Genomic DNA, 23687 nt, shown 5'->3' with positions numbered 1-23687 from the left:
ATAAAACACGATATTAGTGTATCATGTCCACATTGGGGGATTGGGGGAAAAAAAAGGGGAGGGGGGGAGTGGGAAGGGGGAGTAGGGGGGTGGGGTAGGAGTGGACGGTGGTGGGATGGATGGTGGGTTCCCACTAACTAATCACAGAATACATAGAATATATGGATCCAGTGACTCACACGGGCTTGTGTGGTGTCTCTCCCTCAACGCTGACTGGTGTGGGTAAATACAGACTCATATACTGGAGTCTCAGATATACATTAAACTCACACGGCCTGATGTGAGTCCTTGCCCTCAGAGGGTAATGTCCTGTATGGATGGTGTCCTGTTGTTTCAGCAGAGTTGTCCCCCGATGGGTGTGGTGTGTGTGTCTCCTCTCCCCGTATCCCAAATGACCAAAAAGCAATGTGCAAACCAAAAGTCAAAATGAATTAAAAGGTCTTTAATGGGTTAACAGTGAAGACATGTGCATACACTATGCATACATGTTGTGGTGCTTAAAAGGTATAAAACAATATGACACGATAACACAACGAACTAAACAGTATGTGATGTACTGAAGCAAACACAAAAAAGGACTCTCACACTAAACGAATATACAAAATCACTTGCCCAGCATCATCCGCTCAGAGCACTCCTGCACGATCTCCTCCTCCGTTTTTTGCTCCAACTGGCGCGTCCGGCAGCGGAACCGGAAAGGGGGATCTAAACCGGATGTCCTGCAGTGTGCTGGGTCCCTCTGTCAATGAGCTCCGGCAGGGAACTACGCGTTTCGCAATAAGCTTCGTCAGGTTCCTGCCGGATGCTCATTGTGTGCTGCATTTATAGGTGCCCCCATTAGTTTAATTGGAGAAACACCTGGATTAAGGGCATGGTTTAAATTTAGACGGTTATATCTCTTTATAGGAGCTACCTTTGGAAGCCCCTAATGTCAGGGATAGTGAGATGTGCCTGTAAATATAAATAATGGGTTAGATAAGCATATATTAAAATTAGATAAGCATATATTAAAATAAATCAATACATTATAAAAACTACATTTTAAAAAATACTTAGAGATGATCATTGTATTTGTCCTTAGAAGCATTTTAAGTTTAATAAAAAACGGTGGAAATTGGAATTTGATTGGGGTATTTGTGTGATTTGGAATCTTTTAGTTCCTCCGTGTGCAGTATTTTTAAAACCATTCTCTGTTGGTTAAAATCTTTACATATGTAATACAATAGTGCCACCATGTGGCTGGATGTGAAAATTACCTCAACACTGTCATAACCTAATGGTAAAAGTTAAGCAATCTTGGTAGTGTGGCACACATCCCTTTAAAGTAACTTAAAAATGTGCCAGAGTGTATTACAGCAAAAAATATATTTATGTGACAAAAGTTATAACGAATTACATATTTGACGGAAAAAATATAATATTATTATCAAGATGGTTAAAAAACCTTACTGTTTATAGCCACTACATCTGACATAAGGGTAGAACAACCTAGGCACCCAAAATCTTGGTTTCCTCATTCAGCTATCTAAAATGTACCACTCAATATCTCCGTGTTAGTTAAAAGATATTTCAAATGCTGCCACCAAGTGGCCGCATATCGAAATTGCTACTTCAAACCCTAATATTATCTCTACCACACTGTGGATAGTGCGGTATTCAGTTAAGTGTAGAGTCATTGTTTAAAATATATTGCAAAAGTATATTCCAGCGGATGACGAGAGTATATCAAATATGCATGAGCATGGGTTTACACAGACATTTGATATTAGAAAAATACTTGTATAGGTGATTTCGACGCGGAGCTCTCATGTGGTGAAAAAGTTCAAAATGTTCAAAATGTATAGTCCAGATTCTTCATAACTCCTTTCTAACTTCAATTCATGTTGCAGAGGTTGTCGCGATGGTATGCATCATTTCTGGTCCTCAAGGGTTGGTTCGAGGTAGATTCATATTTGGGACGTGCGCCCTATTGGAGATTGGAGAGGAAGTGGATCAGTGTGTGTTAAAACAAAGAGGTAGATGTAAATGAAATTTAATAAAATAAAATAGTAGATGTTATAGAATAGTAGATGTTTATAAAATATTAAAAAATAAAAGTTGTTTAAAAATTGTTTACAAATGGGGGATTTGGAGCAGATTGATGGGTGTTCAGAGAAAGGCTGCAATGTCTATCTCTACATTGAGGCCTGTGGGTACCAGGCTTTTCAATTTGTAGATCCAAAACGTTTCTTTTCTTGATAGAGATGTCAGTCTGTCGCCTCCCCTCCAATGTGGGGGGACTACTTTCCCTAAATTCAAGGCCCGACGGATCTCCTTGGTGATGTAGTGCGAAATGCTTAGAGACACTATGTGTCATTAGTTTCCGTCTGATATTCCCTTATATTCCCGTATATTCGTTTAGTGTGAGAGTCCTTTTTTGTGTTTGCTTCAGTACATCACATTGTGTTATCGTGTCATATATTGTTTTATACCTTTTAAGCACCACAACATGTATGCATAGTGTATGCACATGTCTTCACTGTTAACCCATTAAAGACCTTTTAATTCATTTTGACTTTTGGTTTGCACATTTCTTTTTGGTCATTTGGGATACGGGGAGAGGAGACACTCACACACCACACCCATCGGGGGACAACTCTGCTGAAACAACAGGACACCATCCATACAGGACATTACCCTCTGAGGGCAAGGACTCACATCAGGCCGTGTGAGTTTAATGTATATCTGAGACTCCAGTATATGAGTCTGTATTTACCCACACCAGTCAGCGTTGAGGGAGAGACACCACACAAGCCCGTGTGAGTCACTGGATCCATATATTCTATGCATTCTGTGATTAGTTAGTGGGAACCCACCATCCATCCCACAACCGTCCACTCCTACCCCACCCCTCTACTCCCCCTTCCCACTCCCCCCCTCCCCTTTTTTTCCCCCCAATCCCCCAATGTGGACATGATACACTAATATCGTGTTTTATTCTTTTATTCTTGTCTTAATACTGCATCCGGATCCACAATATACGTGAAGTCCACGAGGTTCGCGCTGACCATCTTCACACCACTACTGCCACGCTGAGAAGGACACGGGATTCCCTTCTCCAAGGTCAAGCAGCAACCACAAAATCAACTAAAAGGGCCAGTATATGTTTTTCTACACACCCTTTTGCACCACAAACACCAAAATCATATTTTATATTTTATCATTTTTTAACAGAGTAAGGCGTTACAACAACTTTTTAAGCCACAAAATTTAGGGAGCGCCCCAGTCCAAATAACCTCCAGACTTCTCTAATCCCATCCTGGTGGCAGCACCCCACATTAGAAATCTCAACATGGAAGTAGCAACCATAGAGATAGAAGATATGGTCGAAATCAAGGAGAGTGTTTTCACAAAAAGAATTTTTAGAAGTAACAACATAGAGAACAAAATGAGAGAAATTGAGTCAGCGGAAATGGGAGACTTAGAAACAATAAATAATGAATTCGATAAACTAGAGAATTTACTTAAGAAGGAGACCAAAAAGGTCTGGGACAAAGTCTACCTAGAAAAATACATTGACATCAAACGTATTCCTAGGGGTTTACGGTTTGATAAAAAATCATCCTTTGAATTAGCAGATGTAGAATACAATGTACAATGGGAGGAAGCTATGGATGCCTGTTCATTCACTTTAATGAAACTTATCATTAAACACCATACAAAGACACTAATAGAAATTGACCGAGAAGTCACACTAATTCAGAAAAGATTAGAAACCTCTATAGATAATCCCACCTTCATAAGTAGGGACAGAAAACTAGCGGATGAAATAGACGCCATACACTGGCGACACAGTTTATTACACTGCGGCCAGATCCGCAAGCCGGGAGATTTCCCGGCTTGCTAGTGGCCGCCCCTCGGCGTGCCGCGCGTCATAGACGCGCGGTCACGCGTCTTCGGGAGCGTGCGCCCCCTGCACGCGCGTCCAGGGGCTCCCCGAGGGAGCCCTGGTGTCCCGCGATCGCGGGACAGCGGCAGGGGGTTCCGGGGGACCCGGCGGACCCGGCAGCGGTAGGGAGAGCGCCCCGATCGGAGGGCGCTCTTCCGCTGCTTCGGCGCGCGCCCGTCACTCTCGGGCGCGCGCCAGGCTACTGCTGCGGCACAGAACGGGCAAATGCTCGAATAAACTGTGCCGCAGCAGTAGAAAAAAACCTGATAGAGTCAAAGAACAAAAAATTCAGACGAGACGAGGAAGATTATGTAGTGGGGTCAAACCCCAAATGGCAACGGATCTCACTAGTCCCACCTAGCACCCCAAGGGATAGGAAAATGTTCGAATATAGGAGTAGAGAAGATAGTAATAAAAACCAGAATTCAAGATCCAACACATTAAGCTATCCAACGAATCCAGAGAGGCATAAGAACTATCCCAAATATGAAAACAATAAGAATGTATCATTTAATAAAGAGGCTAGACAAATTCCACCAAGAAGGCAGGAGGCGGGTGCCCTAGAAACCCCTAGAGAGAATAAAGAAACTAAAACGCACACTATTGAAGACACAGGAAGCCACAAAAGGGACGAGGCAAAGAAAAATGATAGAGACAGAGAAGAACATTGGCAGGACAATAAATACTATTCTAAAGCAAAAGAGTATCACGAAAGGTATCACACTGCTAAGCCAACAACATATAACTACAGAACTAGATCACCACTTGAACGCCGTGATAACAGGTATGAGAAAGAAAGGAGCAGAGATAGGGACCACAGATCACCTTACAAACACTATGGGTCAAATCGGGAATACAGAGAGAGACGCTATGAGAGAGAAGAAAGCCAAAGGAGACACTACCGGTCACCCCACAAACAATATAGGGACCAGAGCCCAAGACGGGAACGCAAATCACCTTACAGGGAACAGAGGCAAACATACAGAGAAAGACATGATAAGGAGCAAGGTCACGTGAGAGAACAACGATCACCCAGACCACATACAGGTCATTTTTTAGAACAGGCCCAAGTAGCAAAACCACCACCAATAGCCACCCAGAATCGCACTCTAGTGGTAGAAGAACAGAAAGAAATAGAAACACCAAACACAAAACTCAGAAAAAGACCACACGAGGAAAGCGGGGAGGAAGAAGGACACAGGAAAAGAGCAGCGATGTAAACAATACTGTATATTTAATCTAAGTAAAAAAGAACTCAACATAGATGAATGTAAGCTTATAAAAAAGGGGCTGAATTTCGCGCCAGTTGCTAAGGCGAATAGTTTTAATCTGTATATAGACGCACACAAATACATCAGACAGCTTACGCTTAAAAAAAAAATTCTTTCCAAAGACGCACAAACTAGGGAGATAGTAAGTAATGATACGAACATAAACATAGAGAGTGATTTTAAACATTCAAATCTTAAAAACAAGTCCAAATTCTATCCTAGCTGGGCAAAAGGCCATAATCTAGAAGTGTTCCACCAAAAAATCCAGGAAGACTTTGACAAACTGACCTCAGGTACGACAAAGATAACGAAGAACAATTTAACACTAAAAGAGAAAATCGCTTTGCAAAACTTAGAGAAAGATAAGGATATCATATTCAAACAAGCAGACAAAGGGGGGGGGGGTTGTCATTATGGACACTGAATATTATAAGGGAGAAGCAGAGAGGATATTATCTGACGACATCACCTACTGTATGCACGTCTTAAGACGAATCCGCATAAAGAATTCTGTATAGAATTCCTCACCCTACTAGACAAAGGCAGTACAACAGGAGTCCTAAATGAAAAAGAATACGACTATTTAAATATAAAATTCCCAGTTATGCCGATATTTTATTTTTTACCCAAAATACATAAGGATATTAAAGCACCACCAGGGAGACCCATCATCTCTGGGATAGGCTCACTCACGTCGCGACTATCGGAATATATAGATGGTTTTCTACAACCATATGTTGCGGAGATGCGGTCCTATCTAAGAGATACCACGCAAATTCTTAATGTATTAGAACAGGTAATTTGGCAAGATGACTACAAAATCTGCACTTGTGATGTAACTTCATTATACACATCCATAAAACACGACGATGGAATTGAAGCCATCAATAGGACATTAACAAAAGACCCAACTGTTAAAATAGAACAAAGACGCTTCATTTTAGAAAGTATCAATTTTATTCTGAAGCATAACCTTTTTAAATTTGATGGAACATATTTCCTACAAAAATGTGGCACAGCGATGAGTACGAAATTCGCACCAAGTTATGCCAATCTGTTCATGGACAATTGGGAGACTGATACCATCTGGTCAGAGCATGAATTTGGTGCGGATCTCGTGCTATGGCGAAGATACATCGATGATGTGTTTTTCATCTGGAAAGGTAGTAGTGAAAACTTGAACCATTTCTTAAACTATATTAATACTAATGAGAGGAACTTGGCTTTTACAACTTGCATAGGAAATAACACGGTAGACTTCTTAGACCTTACTATTTACATAGAAGACACCAAACTAAAGACTAAAACTTTCTTCAAAAAAGTGGACTGTAACAACTACCTACTTAACACTAGCTGCCACCACAAAAAATGGTTAAAGAACATACCCCCAGGACAGTTTCGTCGAATTAGGAGAAACTGTAGCGATGACCATATTTATAGGGAACAATCCAATATTCTTAAGAAGCGTTTCATTGCTAAAAACTATGATAACGATAAGATGGATATAGCAATAAGAGAAAAGTAGGGGAGCTCGAACGTAGTGAAATCCTTAAAACTAATCCACCTAAGCCCAAAGAAGAGTTCAGCATCGCTTTCTTAACACAGTTTAGTCAGGATGCAGGAAGCATACAACAGATCCTGAATAAACACTGGCATCTCCTACAGGGAGACCCCACCCTGAAAGAGTACCTCCCAGAAAAACCGAAAGTCATCTATAAAAGGGCAGATAACATCAAAAGAAAGTTAGCACCAAGCCTCTTTAGAATGGAGAATAGAACAACAGGCCAGGACTCAAACTGGCTACAAACAGCCAAAGGTTTCCATAGATGTAATACATGCAAAGCATGCAAACAGGGAAGTAAGGAAACAATTCAGTTCAGCTCTAATACAACAGGAGAACAGTTCAAAACCGGCAGCTTCATTAATTGCAAATCAGAATTCGTAGTCTACCTTTTAAACTGCCCCTGTGGACTCTAATATGTAGGGCGCACCAGTCGACCCCTGCGGGTGCGTATTTTGGAACACCTAGGGAATATCAGACGGAAACTAATGACACATAGTGTCTCTAAGCATTTCGCACTACATCACCAAGGAGATCCGTCGGGCCTTGAATTTAGGGGCATTGAAGTAGTCCCCCCACATTGGAGGGGAGGCGACAGACTGACATCTCTATCAAGAAAAGAAACGTTTTGGATCTACAAATTGAAAAGCCTGGTACCCACAGGCCTCAATGTAGAGATAGACATTGCAGCCTTTCTCTGAACACCCATCAATCTGCTCCAAATCCCCCATTTGTAAACAATTTTTAAACAACTTTTATTTTTTAATATTTTATAAACATCTACTATTCTATAACATCTACTATTTTATTTTATTAAATTTCATTTACATCTACCTCTTTGTTTTAACACACACTGATCCACTTCCTCTCCAATCTCCAATAGGGCGCACGTCCCAAATATGAATCTACCTCGAACCAACCCTTGAGGACCAGAAATGATGCATACCATCGCGACAACCTCTGCAACATGAATTGAAGTTAGAAAGGAGTTATGAAGAATCTGGACTATACGTTTTGAACATTTTCACCACATGAGAGCTCCGCGTCGAAATCACCTATACAAGTATTTTTCTAATATCAAATGTCTGTGTAAACCCATGCTCATGCATATTTGATATACTCTCGTCATCCGCTGGAATATACTTTTGCAATATATTTTAAACAATGACTCTACACTTAACTGAATACCGCACTATCCACAGTGTGGTAGAGATAATATTAGGGTTTTGAAGTAGCAATTTCGATATGCGGCCACTTGGTGGCAGCATTGTATTACAAATGAAATATCTTTTAACTAACACGGAGATATTGAGTGGTACATTTTAGATAGCTGAATGAGGAAACCAAGATTTTGGGTGCCTAGGTTGTTCTACCCTTATGTCAGATGTAGTGGCTATAAACAGTAAGGTTTTTTAACCATCTTGATAATAATAATATTATATTTTTTCCGTCAAATATGTAATTCGTTATAACTTTTGTCACATAAATATATTTTTTGCTGTAATACACTCTGGCACATTTTTAAGTTACTTTAAAGGGATGTGTGCCACACTACCAAGATTGCTTAACTTTTACCATTAGGTTATGACAGTGTTGAGGTAATTTTCACATCCAGCCACATGGTGGCACTATTGTATTACATATGTAAAGATTTTAACCAACAGAGAATGGTTTTAAAAATACTGCACACGGAGGAACTAAAAGATTCCAAATCACACAAATACCCCAATCAAATTCCAATTTCCACCGTTTTTTATTAAACTTAAAATGCTTCTAAGGACAAATACAATGATCATCTCTAAGTATTTTTTAAAATGTAGTTTTTATAATGTATTGATTTATTTTAATATATGCTTATCTAATTTTAATATATGCTTATCTAACCCATTATTTATATTTACAGGCACATCTCACTATCCCTGACATTAGGGGCTACCAAAGGTAGCTCCTATAAAGAGATATAACCGTCTAAATTTAAACCATGCCCTTAATCCAGGTGTTTCTCCAATTAAACTAATGGGGGCACCTATAAATGCAGCACACAATGAGCATCCGGCAGGAACCTGACGAAGCTTATTGCGAAACGCGTAGTTCCCTGCCGGAGCTCATTGACAGAGGGACCCAGCACACTGCAGGACATCCGGTTCAGATCCCCCTTTCCGGTTCCGCTGCCGGACGCGCCAGTTGGAGCAAAAAACGGAGGAGGAGATCGTGCAGGAGTGCTCTGAGCGGATGATGCTGGGCAAGTGATTTTGTATATTCGTTTAGTGTGAGAGTCCTTTTTTGTGTTTGCTTCAGTACATCACATACTGTTTAGTTCATTGTGTTATCGTGTCATATATTGTTTTATACCTTTTAAGCACCACAACATGTATGCATAGTGTATGCACATGTCTTCACTGTTAACCCATTAAAGACCTTTTAATTCATTTTGACTTTTGGTTTGCACATTGCTTTTTGGTCATTTGGGATACGGGGAGAGGAGACACTCACACACCACACCCATCGGGGGACAACTCTGCTGAAACAACAGGACACCATCCATACAGGACATTACCCTCTGAGGGCAAGGACTCACATCAGGCCGTGTGAGTTTAATGTATATCTGAGACTCCAGTATATGAGTCTGTATTTACCCACACCAGTCAGCGTTGAGGGAGAGACACCACACAAGCCCGTGTGAGTCACTGGATCCATATATTCTATGTATTCTGTGATTAGTTAGTGGGAACCCACCATCCATCCCACCACCGTCCACTCCTACCCCACCCCCCTACTCCCCCTTCCCACTCCCCCCCTCCCCTTTTTTTCCCCCCAATCCCCCAATGTGGACATGATACACTAATATCGTGTTTTATTCTTTTATTCTTGTCTTAATACTGCATCCGGATTCACTATATCCGTGAGGTCCACGAGGTTCGCGCTGACCATCTTCACACCACTACTGCCACGCTGAGAAGGACACGGGATTCCCTTCTCCAAGGTCAAGCAGCAACCACAAAATCAACTAAAAGGGCCAGTATATGTTTTTCTACACACCCTTTTGCACCACACACACCAAAATCATATTTTATATTTTATCATTTTTTAACAGAGTAAGGCGTTACAACAACTTTTTAAGCCACAAAATTTAGGGAGCGCCCCAGTCCAAATAACCTCCGTGACGGGGTGACTGACTGGGGTGACACACACACACACTCTCCCATGCATGCATGCACACACATACACACACTCTCCCATGCATGCACATGCACACACACACACACACACACACACACACACACACACACACACGACAGGGGGTAGAAGAGGAAAGGCCGCACGACCGAGCACCACCACTGACCCGCTCGCTCCCCCCCCCCCCCCCCGCGACCATCTCCCGCCCTGCGCGGACAGCCACGGGACAGTGGAGAAGCGGAGACAAAGTAGGTAAGGGGGGAAAACCCCCGCTACCATCTCCAGCCCCGCGCGGGGATCAGGCGAAGCGGCGCGGGAAGCCGGGGTAAGCGGGGAACACCCCCACTACCATTACCCGCCCCCCAAGGGTATCGCGGGAAGCCGGGGTAAGTGGGGAAGCCCCCCACTACCATCACCCGCCCCCCAAGGGTATCGCGGGGAACATCCCCACTACCATCACCAGCCCCGCGCGGGTATCGCGGGAAGCCGGGGAACACCCACTACCATCACCCAGGGATCGGGGGAGGCCGGGGGGGGGGGGGGAGAAGGGGGGGGGACACCTCTGCCCCGCGCGGGAAGCTGGGGTAAGCGGGGGCCGGGGAGAGAAGGGGGAACACCCACGCTACCATATCCAGCCACGCGCGGGTATCGGGGGTTGGGGGGAGAAAGGGGGAACTGCAGGAGGCAGGGAAGGAGCAGAGGGGACGGAGGATTGGAGAGTACTTACGCTCGTACTCTCCAACAGATCTCCGGCCATAAAAAATGGCCATACGTTGGGGGCCGGCTCATATAGAGCCTGGCCGCGCGCCCACAAAGCCTGGGAGCGCGCGCCAATCAGCAGTCAGGTAGGGGGAGTTTTTTTTTTTTTTTTTTTGTTTCAGGCAGCTAGAGCGGGAAAATTTCAGCGCGAGCAGGGAAATTTAAAAAAATAAACACGTGTGCTGCTTGGGCCAATATTTACTCGCCCAGGGGTTAAATCCACCCGCCCCGGGCGTGTAAATGTATAGGATTGTCGAACACTGTATATATATATATATATATATGTGTGTGTGCGTGTGTATGTGTGTGTGCGTGTGCGTTTGTGTGTGTGTATGAGCAGAGCAGTGACGTCACCAGCTCCCCAAGCAGGAGCGCCGGGTGTCCTGGCTATTTCGCAAGCTCACGCGGGGAGTGCTGCGGGCAAGTTGAGCGCGCTTCAAAGTCTCTTTTTTTTCCACTCTTTCGCCAGCACACATAGTTTTTATTCTTGACAGTATTAGATTTTCACTTACGCACAATTATTTTTTCTTTGACCAGCAGTATTATCTCCAAACACGTGGGACAGCTATGGGGACATCCTTTGCCCCCTCCTACGCCAACTTGTTCATGGGTTGGTGGGAGATGTCCCACGTGTTTGGAGATTCCAATCCCTTCAGGCGTCATGTGGTGTTTTACAAACGCTACATTGACGACCTGATTTTGATCTGGAGTGGTGGGGAGGAAGACCTTTTGAGGTTCTTTGAATACCTGGCAGACAATACTCTCAACTTGAAATTTACTCACACATATAATAAAAACCACATTTACTTTCTAGATTTAAATTTATATGTGGATATGGAGTATAATATTCAATCAGACATCTATAGAAAGGAGAATGCCAGGAACTCATTACTTCATTATAACAGTTGTCACGCACGCCCTCTGGTTAAGGGCATTCCAAAGGGGCAGTTCCTGCGATTACGCCGTAACTGCTCCACATTGGAGGCCTTTATCCACAGGGCGAAAGAGATGAGGAGGAGGTTCCTGTCGAGGGGATACGATGGTGCAGACCTTGATCAGGCATATCAGCATGCACTGAATATGGATAGGAATACCCTCACCAACATAGCAGCCAACAGTACCCAGATAGATACACAGGCCGAGAACACAGAAGCGCCATTCTTTATTACAAACTATAGCGAACAAGCAAACTCAATTAAAACCATCATACGCAAACATTGGGCCACACTTTCACTAGACCCTTTACTAAATAAAATGGCATGTGTGGGACCCAAAATAGTGTTCCGTAGAGCAGCTACGCTAGGGAATCTTCTGTCACCCAGTTTGCTGAAAACTACTAATACTAACCAGAATAAACTGTCTTTCTTTCCAAAATTGATTGGATCATTTAAATGTGGGCACTGTAAGATTTGTCCCAAAATGAAGAAAGTTAAACATTTCACTGATAAACTTGAAACACGGAAATATCAGATAAAAACCTTTATGTCATGTCAGACCAATTATGTCATATACTTGTTACAATGCGGATGTAAAAAAACAGTATGTGGGGCTTACCAGTAGAGCCTTAAAAATTCGCATTCTAGAACACTTAAGGCTCATCAAGAATTCAGACATGACACATCCGGTCCCAATCCACTTTAACAACTGTCCATTGGGTTCTGTGGACAATTTCAGTTGTTGCGCTATAGAACATGTAGTCCTCCCCCCTCGGGGAGAGGATAGAATCAAGCTCCCACACCAAAGGGAGGCGCACTGGATCCACACATTAAACACATTACAACCCAGTGGACTTAATGTGGATTGGGATCTACGATGTTTTCTTTAAGAGATATATAAGAGTGTTATACGTGGAATGCAGATATGTACATATTATGGTCTTCTTTAGAACAGAACGTCTATTGTGTATTTCTGATTTATTCTCTGCACTGTCCCTCCCTTAGCCTTTCCCCCTCCCCTCCCCCCTCCTCCCCCCCCCCCCCTCTCTTTCCCTCCCTCACACTTCTCATCCCCCCCCCCTTCCATACCTCCCCCCCCTCCTCTTTTCCCCCCCCTTCTCTCCCCCCCCCCCCCTTTTACCCTTGTTTCTCTCCCTTTCCCACCTACCTTCCCTTGATTCACTGGTCTATAAGTCACAAATATGTCTAAATAAAGCATTAGGAAGCCCCTATATGTATGACTGACTAATCGGTATATAACTTGGGTTATTGTGAATCTAGTGTTGAGTATATTCCACTTGCAGTGTTTGCAACAGCTTTTTATGTTTATTCATATACCTGGAATGTGCTGCCAAATAGTCTTATCATTTTGCTACTGTGTATGTCTGAATATATAATTTAGATGCTCTCTGTGCATATAATATGTTTATAGTGAGCTGCGCAGACATTAAATACTTTAAATAGCATGATATTAGCTAACAGGCATATAGCACTGAAGGGGTTAAAGTTTTAATGCCGCTTTCGCGGGCTTTTAGGTATTTAAGAGGCTGTCACCACTTCTCCCCACTCCAAGACGAAGCCCTCTGCGTAAGGGTGAAACGCGTTGAGGGGGAGATGCTGGTGTAGCCCTGGTGTGTGTCAAATAAAGTTATGTTGAACTAGTCATCCGGGAGCCTTTCATTGGACATGCGCAGTTGCGCCGCACTTCTATCCATTTTCTTTTTTTTAAAGCCTGGGTGAAAACTAAACTCGGCAAGCACAGCGCGGTCAGCACGCTCAGCGCTAGCGTGGCCGCAGCCTAAGTGATGAGTAAAATACTTTCCCGCAGCTCCTGCGCTGACTCGCTTGCTACATACAGTTGCTTGCTTGCTGGATAGCGCAGTTGTGGGGATAATAATGCCGCGGCCGTGGGTTTGATCCCCACACCGGCCATTCTGCAGCTTTCTTTGCATTTGTTCTGTGTTTTATAAAAGATTATGAGGATGTAAAAGTTTAAATTGATAAACATACCATGAATCGCTCCCTAGGGTCGTCTCAATCAGCGCTGCTCCCTTCCCCCGTTACCACATGAGAACGCTGGGAAATTAAGGGATTTATAGCAGTATAGTGAAATATTAGGAACATTTTGTATGGAGCAGAATAATTAGCACAGGGAAAATAACAAGAAAATAAAGTCCATCATAAGCACAATTATTCACATATTTAATCTACATTCTTAGGCCGCGCTTATAGTACTGGCGACGTCGGCCGAAAACAGAAGCATTGCTGCCGCGTGCACTTATAGTGACATTGTCACGTGAACAAATCAAATTGCCGGAATCCCGCACTGCCACCGCCCGGCGAAACATATCTTTCGCCGGTGGCGACGGCGTCGTCACCCGTCGTGTCGCCATCGACGGCACTATAGGCACAGCCTTAATCATTTTTTATCTCCCTTACTGAGCCTCTCTCTCCCCATCACTGTGCCTCTCCCGCTCCCCCCTCCTGTCCACTGTCCGTCCCCCCCTCCTCTCCCCCCCCCCCTCATAGCTGGAAATTTAGCTCACGTGCAACGCCGGGTCTACACACACACACACACACACACACACACACACACACACACACACACACACACACACACACACACACACACACACACACACACACACACACACGACATTGTTTATTCAGTTCTTATCCCTTAACCAGCTTCTTCACTAGTAGTTTGGTTCCAGTTCTTATATTTCTCATTATGGGCTTTTAAATGTCTGTTACATTGTATATATATACATGTGCGCTAGCGTCCTTTGTTGCCATGGTAACAAGCATGATACACATGTGGTCCCGTGGCAACGACGCTCGTTATGAGGGGCAGACCTTGCCGTGACACGTGATATCACAACCCGGAAGCACCGGCAACCAGATACGCGTGGTCTTACCGGCTAATTTGAGACCTCCACACAACTGGAACGGGGTCTGCTTAATAGCGTTTTGGCGCCAAGTGGGTGGGGGCGAATGTCAGTGTTACATAAATGTCTGTCTGTTATATTTGTGTAACACTGAGGGGCGATGAGACGGAAGGGCTGCCGCCCGGAAACGTTATTTGTTCCTTTCTGTCTGTAAATATACACTACGGCACGTAATATAGTGGGCGCGCTTGCTCCGGCGTGCGCGCGTGGCACTTATATATGGCTGTGGTTAGCCAGCCGTTCTATACTAGGGACGCACTAAGTGATGAGTAAAACACTTTCCCGCAGCTCCTGCGCTGACTCGCTTGCTACATACAGTTGCTTGCTTGCTGGATAGCGCAGTTGTGGGGATAATAATGCCGCGGCCGTGGGTTTGATCCCCACACCGGCCATTCTGCAGCTTTCTTTGCATTTGTTCTGTGTTTTATAAAAGGTTACGAGGATGTAAAAGTTTAAATTGATAAACATACCATGAATCGCTCCCTAGAGTCGTCTCAATCAGCGCTGCTCCCTTCCCCCGTTACCACACGAGAACGCTGGGAAATTAAGGGATTTATCTCAGTATAGTGAAATATTAGGAACATTTTGTATGGAGCAGAATAATTAGCACAGGGAAAATAACAGGAAAATAAAGCCCATCATAAGCACAATTTTTCAAATATTTAATCTACATTCTTAGGCCACGCATATAGTACTGGCGACGTCGCCCGAAAACAGAAGCATTGCCGCCGCGTGCACTTATAGTGCCCGCTACGGCGACAAAGCGACATCGCCGTTGCGGAAACTGGTAGCCGGCAAAATTAGATTTTTCAAGGGCCGTCACGTCACTTGAACAAATCAAATTGCCGGAATCCCGCACTGCCACCGCCCGTCGAAACATATCTTTCGCCGGTGGCGACGGCGTCGTCACCCGTCGTGTCGCCATCGACGGCACTATAGGCACAGCCTTAATCATTTTTTCTCTCCCTTACTGAGCCTCTCTCTCCCCCTCACTGAGCCTCTCTCTCCCCATCACTATGCCTCTCTCCCCCTCACTGAGCCTCTCTCTCCCCATCACTGTGCCTCTCCCGCTCCCCCCTCCTGTCCACTGTCCGTCCCCCCCTCCTCTCCACTGCCCCCCCCCCCCTCATAGCTGGAAATTTAGCTCACGTGCAACGCCGGGTACACACACACACACACACACACACACACACACACACACACACACACACACACACACACACACGACATTGTTTATTCAGTTCTTATCCCTTAACCAGCTTCTTCACTAGTAGTTTGGTTCCAGTTCTTATATTTCTCATTATGGGCTTTTAAATGTTTGTTACATTGTATATATAAATGTGCGCTAGCGTCCTTTGTTGCCATGGTAACAAGCATGATACACCTGTGGTCCCGTGGCAACGACGCTCGTTATGAGGGGCAGACCTTGCCGTGACACGTGATGTCACAACCCGGAAGCACCGGCAACCAGACACGCGTGGTCTTACCGGCTAATTTGAGACCTCCACACACCTGGAACGGGGTCTGCTTAATGGCGTTTTGGCGCCAAGTGGGTGGGGGCGAATGTCAGTGTTACATAAATGTCTGTCTGTTATATTTGTGTAACACTGAGGGGCGATCAGACGGAAGGGCTGCCGCCCGGAAACGTTATTTGTTCCTTTCTGTCTGTAAATATACACTACGGCATGTAATATAGTGGGCGCGCTTGCTCCGGCGTGCGCGCGTGGCACTTATATATGGCTGTGGTTAGCCAGCCGTTCTATACTAGGTAAAACACTTTCCCGCAGCTCCTGCGCTGACTCGCTTGCTACATACAGTTGCTTGCTGGATAGCGCAGTTGTGGGGATAATAATGCCGCGGCCGTGGGTTTGATCCCCACACCGGCCATTCTGCAGCTTTCTTTGCATTTGTTCTGTGTTTTATAAAAGGTTACGAGGATGTAAAAGTTTAAATTGATAAACATACCATGAATCGCTCCCTAGAGTCGTCTCAATCAGCGCTGCTCCCTTCCCCCGTTACCACACGAGAACGCTGGGAAATTAAGGGATTTATCTCAGTATAGTGAAATATTAGGAACATTTTGTATGGAGTAGAATAATTAGCACAGGGAAAATAACAGGAAAATAAAGCCCATCATAAGCACAATTTTTCAAATATTTAATCTACATTCTTAGGCCGCGCATATAGTACTGGCGACGTCGCCCGAAAACAGAAGCATTGCCGCCACGTGCACTTATAGTGCCCGCTACGGCGACAAAGCGACGTCGCCGTTGCGGAAACTGGTAGCCAGCAAAATTAGATTTTTCAAGGGCCGTCACGTCACGTCACTTGAACAAATCAAATTGCCGGAATCCCGCACTGCCGCCGCCCGGCGAAACATAACTTTTGCCGGTGGCGACGGCGTCGTCACCCGTCGTGTCGCCATCGACGGCACTATAGGAACAGCCTTAATCATTTCTTCTCTCCCTTACTGTGCCTCTCTCCCCCTCACTGTGCCTCTCTCTCCCCTCACTGTGCCTCTCCCGCTCGCCTCACTGTGCCTCTCCCCCTCCCCTCACTGTGCCTCCCCCCGTCCCCTCACTGTGCCTCTCCCATCCCTCTCCCCCTCCCCTCACTGTGCCTCTTTTTCCCCCTCCCCTCACTGCGCACCTCTTCCCCCTCCCCTCACTGCGCCTCTCTCCCCCTCCCCTCACTGCCTCTATACCCCCTTCCCCCACTCCCCTCACTGTGCCTCTCCCCCTCCCCTTGCTGCGCCTCTCTCCCCCTCCCCTCACTGTGCCTCTCTCCTCCCTCCCCTCACTGTGCCTCTCACCCCTTCCCCTGACTGTGCCTCTATCCCCCCCTGACTGTGCCTCTATCCCCCCCTCACTGTGCCTCTATCCCCTCCTCACTGTGCCTCTATCCCCCCCTCACTGTGCCTCTCTCTTCCCTTCCCTCACTGTGCCTCTCTCCTCCCTCCCCTCACCCCCTCCCCTCACTGTGCCTCTCACCCCCCTCCCCTCACTGTGCCTCTCCCCCCCTCACTGTGCCTCTCCCCCCTCCCCTCACTGTGCCTTTCCTCCTTCCCTCAATGTGCCTCTCTCCTCCCCTCCCCTCACTGTGCCTCTCTCCTCCCCTCCCCTCACTGTGCCTCTCTCCTCCCTTCCCACACTGAGCCTCTCTCCTCCCTTCCCACACTGAGCCTCTCTCTCTCCTCCATCCCTCACTGTGCCTCTCTCCCCCTCCCCTCACTGTGCCTCTCCCCCTTTCCTCACTCTCCCCTCCTTTCACTGTGCCTCTCTCCCCCTCACTGTGCCTCTCTCCCCTCTCCCCTCACTGTGCCTCGCTCCCCTCTCCCTGTGCCTCTCCCCTCCCCGTGCTTCTCTCCCTCCCCTCACTGTGCCTCTTTCCCCTCCCCTCCCCTCACTGTGCCTCTCTCCCCCTCCTCATTGTGCATTCCTCCCCCCTCCCCTCACTGTGCCTCTCTCTCCCCATTCCCTCACTGTGCCTCTCCCCCCTTTCCTCACTCTCCCCCTCCCCTCACTGTGCCTCTCTCCCTCCCCTCACTGTGCCTCTCTCCCCTCACTGTGCCTCTCCCCCTCCCCTCACTGTGCCTCTCTCCCTCCCCTCACTGTGCCTCTCTCCCCCTCACTGTGCCTCTCTCCCTCCCCTCACTGTGCCTCTCTCCCCTCACTGTGCCTCTCTCCCCTCACTGTGCCTCTCCCCCTCCCCTCACTGTGCCTCTCCCCCTCCCCTCACTGTGCCTCTCTCCCCTTCCCCTCACTGTGCCTCTCCCCCTCCCCTCACTGTGCCTCTCCCCCCTCCCCTCACTGTACCTCTCCCCTCACTGTGCCTCTCCCCCCTCCCCTCACTGTGCTTCTCTCCCTTCTCCTCACTGTGCCTCTCTCCGCCCCTCCCCTCACTGTGCCTCTCTCCCCACCTCACTGTGCCTCTCTCCCCCCTCCCCTCACTGTGCCTCTCTCCCCTCCTCCCCTCACTGTGCCTCTGTCCCCCCGTCCCCTCACTGTGCCTCGCTCCCCCCTCCCCTCACTGTGCCTCTCTCCCCCACTCCCCTCACTGTGCCTCTCTCCCCCCTCCCCTCACTGTGCCTCTCTCCCCCCTTCCCTCACTGTGCCTCTCCCACCTCCCCTCACTGTGCCTCTCTCCCCTCCTTCCCCACACTGTGCCTCTCCCCCACTCCCCTCACTGTGCCTCTCTCCCCTCCCCTCACTGTGCCCCGCTCCCCTCACTTTGCCTCTCTCCCCCCCTCACTGTGCCTCTCTCTCCCCCCTCCCCTCACTGTGCCTCTCTCCCCCCCTCACTGTGCCTCCTCCCCCCTCCCCTCACTGCGCCTCTCTCCCCTCTCCCCTCACTGTGCCTCTCTCCCCTCCCCTCACTGTGCCCCGCTCCCCTCACTTTGCCTCTCTCCCCCCCTCACTGTGCCTCTCTCCCCCCTCCCCTCACTGTGCCTCTCTCCCCCCTCACTGTGCCTCCTCCCCCCTCCCCTCACTGTGCCTCTCTCCCCTCTCCCCTCACTGTGCCTCTCTCCCCCACTCCCCTCACTGTGCCTCTCTCCCCCACTCCCCTCACTGTGCCTCTCTCCCCCACTCCCCTCACTGTGCCTCTCTCCCCTCCCCTCACTGTGCCTCTCTCCCCCACTCCCCTCACTGTGCCTCTCTTCCCTCCCCTCACTGTGCCTCTCTCCCCCACTCCCCTCACTGTGCCTCTCTCACCCCTCCCCTCACTGTGTCTCTCCCCCCCCCCTCACTGTGCCTCTCTCCCCTCACTGTGCCTCTCCCCCTCCCCTCACTGTGCCTCCCCCCCCCCTCACTGTGCCTCTCTCCCCTCACTGTGCCTCTCTCCCCCACTCCCCTCACTGTGCCTCTCTTCCCTCCCCTCACTGTGCCTCTCTCCCCCACTCCCCTCACTGTGCCTCTCTCCCCCCTCCCCTCACTGTGTCTCTCCCCCCCCCTCACTGTGCCTCTCTCCCCTCACTGTGCCTCTCCCCCTCCCCTCACTGTGCCTCCCCCCCCCCTCACTGTGCCTCTCTCCCCTCACTGTGCCTCTCCCCCTCCCCTCCCCTCACTGTGCCTCTCTCCCCTTCCCCTCACTGTGCCTCTCCCTTCCCCTCACTGTGCCTCTCCCCCCTCCCCTCACTGTGCCTCTCCCCCCTCCCCTCACTGTGCCTCTCTCCCCTCCCCTCACTGTGCCTCTCCCCCTCCCCTCACTGTGCTTCTCTCCCTTCTCCTCACTGTGCCTCTCTCCCCTCACTGTGCCTCTCTCCGGCCCTCCCCTCACTGTGCCCCTCTCCCCCCTCCCCTCACTGTGCTTCTCTCCCTTCTCCTCACTGTGCCTCTCTCCGCCCCTCCTCTCACTGTGCCTCTCTCCCCCCCTCCCTTCACTGTGCCTCTCTCCCCTCCTCCCCTCACTGTGCCTCTGTCCCCATCCCCTCACTGTGCCTCGCTCCCCCCTCCCCTCACTGTGCCTCTCTCCCCCACTCCCCTCACTGTGCCTCTCTCCCCCCTCCCCTCACTGTGCCTCTCTCCCCCCTCCCCTCACTGTGCCTCTCTCCCCTCCTTCCCCTCACTGTGCCTCTCTCCCCCACTCCCCTCACTGTGCCTCTCTCCCCTCCCCTCACTGTGCCCCGCTCCCCTCACTTTGCCTCTCTCCCCCCTCCCCTCACTGTGCCTCTCTCCCCCCCTCACTGTGCCTCCTCCCCCCTCCCCTCACTGTGCCTCTCTCCCCTCTCCCCTCACTGTGCCTCTCTCCCCCACTCCCCTCACTGTGCCTCTCTCCCCCACTCCCCTCACTGTGCCTCTCTCCCCTCCCCTCACTGTGCCTCTCTCCCCCACTCCCCTCACTGTGCCTCTCTCCCCTCCCCTCACTGTGCCTCTCTCCCCCACTCCCCTCACTGTGCCTCTCTCCCCCCTCCCCTCACTGTGTCTCTCCCCCCCCCTCACTGTGCCTCTCACCCCTCACTGTGCCTCTCCCCCCTCCCCTACCCCTCACTGTGCCTCTCTCCCCTTCCCCTCACTGTGCCTCTCTCCCCTTCCCCTCACTGTGCCTCTCTCCCCTTCCCCTCACTGTGCCTCTCCCCCCTTCCCCTCACTGTGCCTCTCCCCCCTCCCCTCACTGTGCCTCTCCCCCCTCCCCTCACTGTGCCTCTCTCCCCTCACTGTGCCTCTCTCCCCTCCCCTCACTGTGCCCCGCTCCCCTCACTTTGCCTCTCTCCCCCCCTCACTGTGCCTCTCTCCCCCCTCCCCTCACTGTGCCTCACTCCCCCCTCACTGTGCATCTCCCCCCTCCCCTCACTGTGTCTCTCTCCCCTCCCCTCACTGTGCCTCTCCCCCTCCCCTCACTGTGCTTCTCTCCCTTCTCCTCACTGTGCCTCTCTCCCCTCTCCCCTCACTGTGCCTCTCTCCGGCCCTCCCCTCACTGTGCCTCTCTCCCCCCTCCCCTCACTGTGCTTCTCTCCCTTCTCCTCACTGTGCCTCTCTCCGCCCCTCCTCTCACTGTGCCTCTCTCCCCCCCTCCCTTCACTGTGCCTCTCTCCCCTCCTCCCCTCACTGTGCCTCTGTCCCCATCCCCTCACTGTGCCTCTGTCCCTCCGTCCCCTCACTGTGCCTCGCTCCCCCCCTCCCCTCACTGTGCCTCTCTCCCCCACTCCCCTCACTGTGCCTCTCTCCCCCCTCCCCTCACTGTGCCTCTCTCCCCCTTCCCTCACTGTGCCTCTCCCCCCTCCCCTCACTGTGCCTCTCTCCCCTCCTTCCCCACACTGTGCCTCTCCCCCACTCCCCTCACTGTGCCTCTCTCCCCTCCCCTCACTGTGCCCCGCTCCCCTCACTTTGCCTCTCTCCCCCCCTCACTCTGCCTCTCTCCCCCCCCTCACTGTGCCTCTCTCCCCCCTCCCCTCACTGTGCCTCTCCCCCCCTCACTGTGCCTCCTCCCCCCTCCCCTCACTGTGCCTCTCTCCCCTCTCCCCTCACTGTGCCTCTCTCCCCTCCCCTCACTGTGCCCCGCTCCCCTCACTTTGCCTCTCTCCCCCCCTCACTGTGCCTCTCTCCCCCCTCCCCTCACTGTGCCTCACTCCCCCCTCACTGTGCCTCCTCCCCCCTCACTGTGCCTCCTCCCCCCTCCCCTCACTGTGCCTCTCTCCCCTTCCCCTCACTGTGCATCTCCCTCCTCCCCTCACTGTGCCTCTCCCCCCTCCCCTCACTGTGCCTCTCTCCCCTCACTGTGCCTCTCTCCCCTCACTGTGCCTCTCCCCCCTCCCCTCACTGTGCTTCTCTACCTTCTCCTCACTGTGCCTCTCCAACCTCCCTCACTGTGCCTCTCTCCGCCCCTCCCCTCACTGTGCCTCTCTCCCCCCTCACTGTGCCTCTCTCCCCCCGTCCCCTCACTGTGCCTCTCTCCCCTCCTCCCCTCACTGTGCCTCTGTCCCACCCTCCCCTCACTGTGCCTCGCTCCCCCCTCCCCTCACTGTGCCTCTCTCCCCCACTCCCCTCACTGTGCCTCTCTCCCCCTCCTCTCACTGTGCCTCTTTTTCCCCCTCCCCTCACTGCGCACCTCTTCCCCTCCCCCCACTGCGCCTCTCTCCCCCTCCTCCCACTGCGCCTCTCTCCCCCTCCCCTCACTGCCTCTATACCCCCTTCCCCCAGTCCCCTCACTGTGCCTCTCCCCCCTCCCCTCGCTGCGCCTCTCTCCCCCCCTCTCCTCACTGTGCCTCTATCCCCCCCCTCACTGTGCCTCTCTCCCCCCTCCCCTCACTGTGCCTCTCACCCCCTCCCCTCACTGTGCCTCTCCCTGTCCCCTCACTGTGCCTCTCCCTGTCCCCTCACTGTGCTTCTCCCCCCCTCACTGTGCCTCTCTCCTCCCTCCCCTCACTGTGCCTCTCCTCCTTCCCTCACTGTGCCTCTCTCTCCTCCTTCCCTCACTCTTCCCTCCTTTCACTGTGCTTCTCCCCCCCCCTCACTGTGCCTCTCTCCTCCCTCCCCTCACTGTGCCTCTCCTCCTTCCCTCACTGTGCCTCTCTCTCCTCCTTCCCTCAATGTGCCTCTCTCCCCCCTTCCCTCACTGTGCCTCTATCCCCCCTCACTGTGCCTCTATCCCCCCCTCACTGTGCCTCTCTCCTCCCTTCCCTCACTGTGCCTCTCTCCTCCCTCCCCTCACTGTGCCTCTCACCCCCCTCCCCTCACTGTGCCTCTCCCTGTCCCCTCACTGTGCTCTCCCCCCTCACTGTGCCTCTCTCCTACCTCCCCTCACTGTGCCTCTCCTCCTTCCCTCACTGTGCCTCTCTCTCCTCCTTCCCTCAATGTGCCTCTCTCCTCCCTTCCCTCACTGAGCCTCTCTCTCCTCCATCCCCCACTGTGCCTCTCTCCCCCTCCCCTCACTGTGCCTCTCCACCCTTTCCTAACTCTTCCCTCCTTTCTCTGTGCCTCTCTCCCCCTCACTGTGTCTCTCTCCCCTCTCCCCTCACTGTGCCTCGCTCCCCTCAATATGCCTCGCTTCCCTCTCCCTGTGCCTCTCCCCTCCCCGTGCCTCTACCCCTCCCCTCCCCGTGCCTCTCCCCCTCCCCTCACTGTGCCTCTTTCCCCTCCCCTCCCCTCACTGTGCCTCTCTCCCCCTCCTCATTGTGCATTCCTCCCCCCTCCCCTCACTGTGCCTCTCTCTCCCCATTCCCTCACTGTGCCTCTCCCCCCTTTCCTCACTCTCCCCCTCCCCTCACTGTGCCTCTCTCCCTCCCCTCACTGTGCCTCTCCCCCCTCCCCTCACTTTGCCTCTCTCCCCTCCCCTCACTGTGCCTCTCTCCCCTCCCCTCACTGTGCCTCTCTCCCCTTCCCCTCACTGTGCCTCTCCCTCCTCCCCTCACTGTGCCTCTCCCCCCTCCCCTCACGGTGCCTCTCTCCCATCACTGTGCCTCTCCCCCCTCCCCTCACTGTGCTTCTCTCCCTTCTCCTCACTGTGCCTCTCCCCCCTCCCTCACTGTGCCTCTCCCCCCCTCACTGTGCCTCTCTTTCCCCCCTCTGCTCACTGTGCCTCTCTCCCCTCCTCCCCTCACTGTGCCTCTCTCCCCCTCCTCCCCTCACTGTGCCTATGTACCCCCCTCCCCTCACTGTGCCTCGCTCCCCC

General features: G+C 50.5%; 1 long non-coding RNA gene across 1 annotated transcript; it reads right to left on the bottom strand.

Annotated features, from left to right (window-relative positions):
• Positions 1-427: 427 nt before the first annotated feature.
• Positions 428-16611, bottom strand: LOC142481349 (uncharacterized). Its single transcript, XR_012795755.1, has 4 exons — positions 16545-16611; positions 15050-15115; positions 13642-13707; positions 428-1966 (listed from the first exon to the last, which is right to left on the bottom strand). It is a non-coding gene; the product is annotated as an uncharacterized LOC142481349 (long non-coding RNA).
• Between the last annotated feature and the right edge of the window lie 7076 nt (positions 16612-23687).

The sequence above is a fragment of the Ascaphus truei genome, unplaced genomic scaffold, assembly GCF_040206685.1.
Source record: "Ascaphus truei isolate aAscTru1 unplaced genomic scaffold, aAscTru1.hap1 HAP1_SCAFFOLD_2560, whole genome shotgun sequence".
NCBI classification, from domain to species: Eukaryota; Metazoa; Chordata; class Amphibia; order Anura; family Ascaphidae; genus Ascaphus; species Ascaphus truei.
This window is presented reverse-complemented; position numbering and strand designations above follow the sequence as displayed.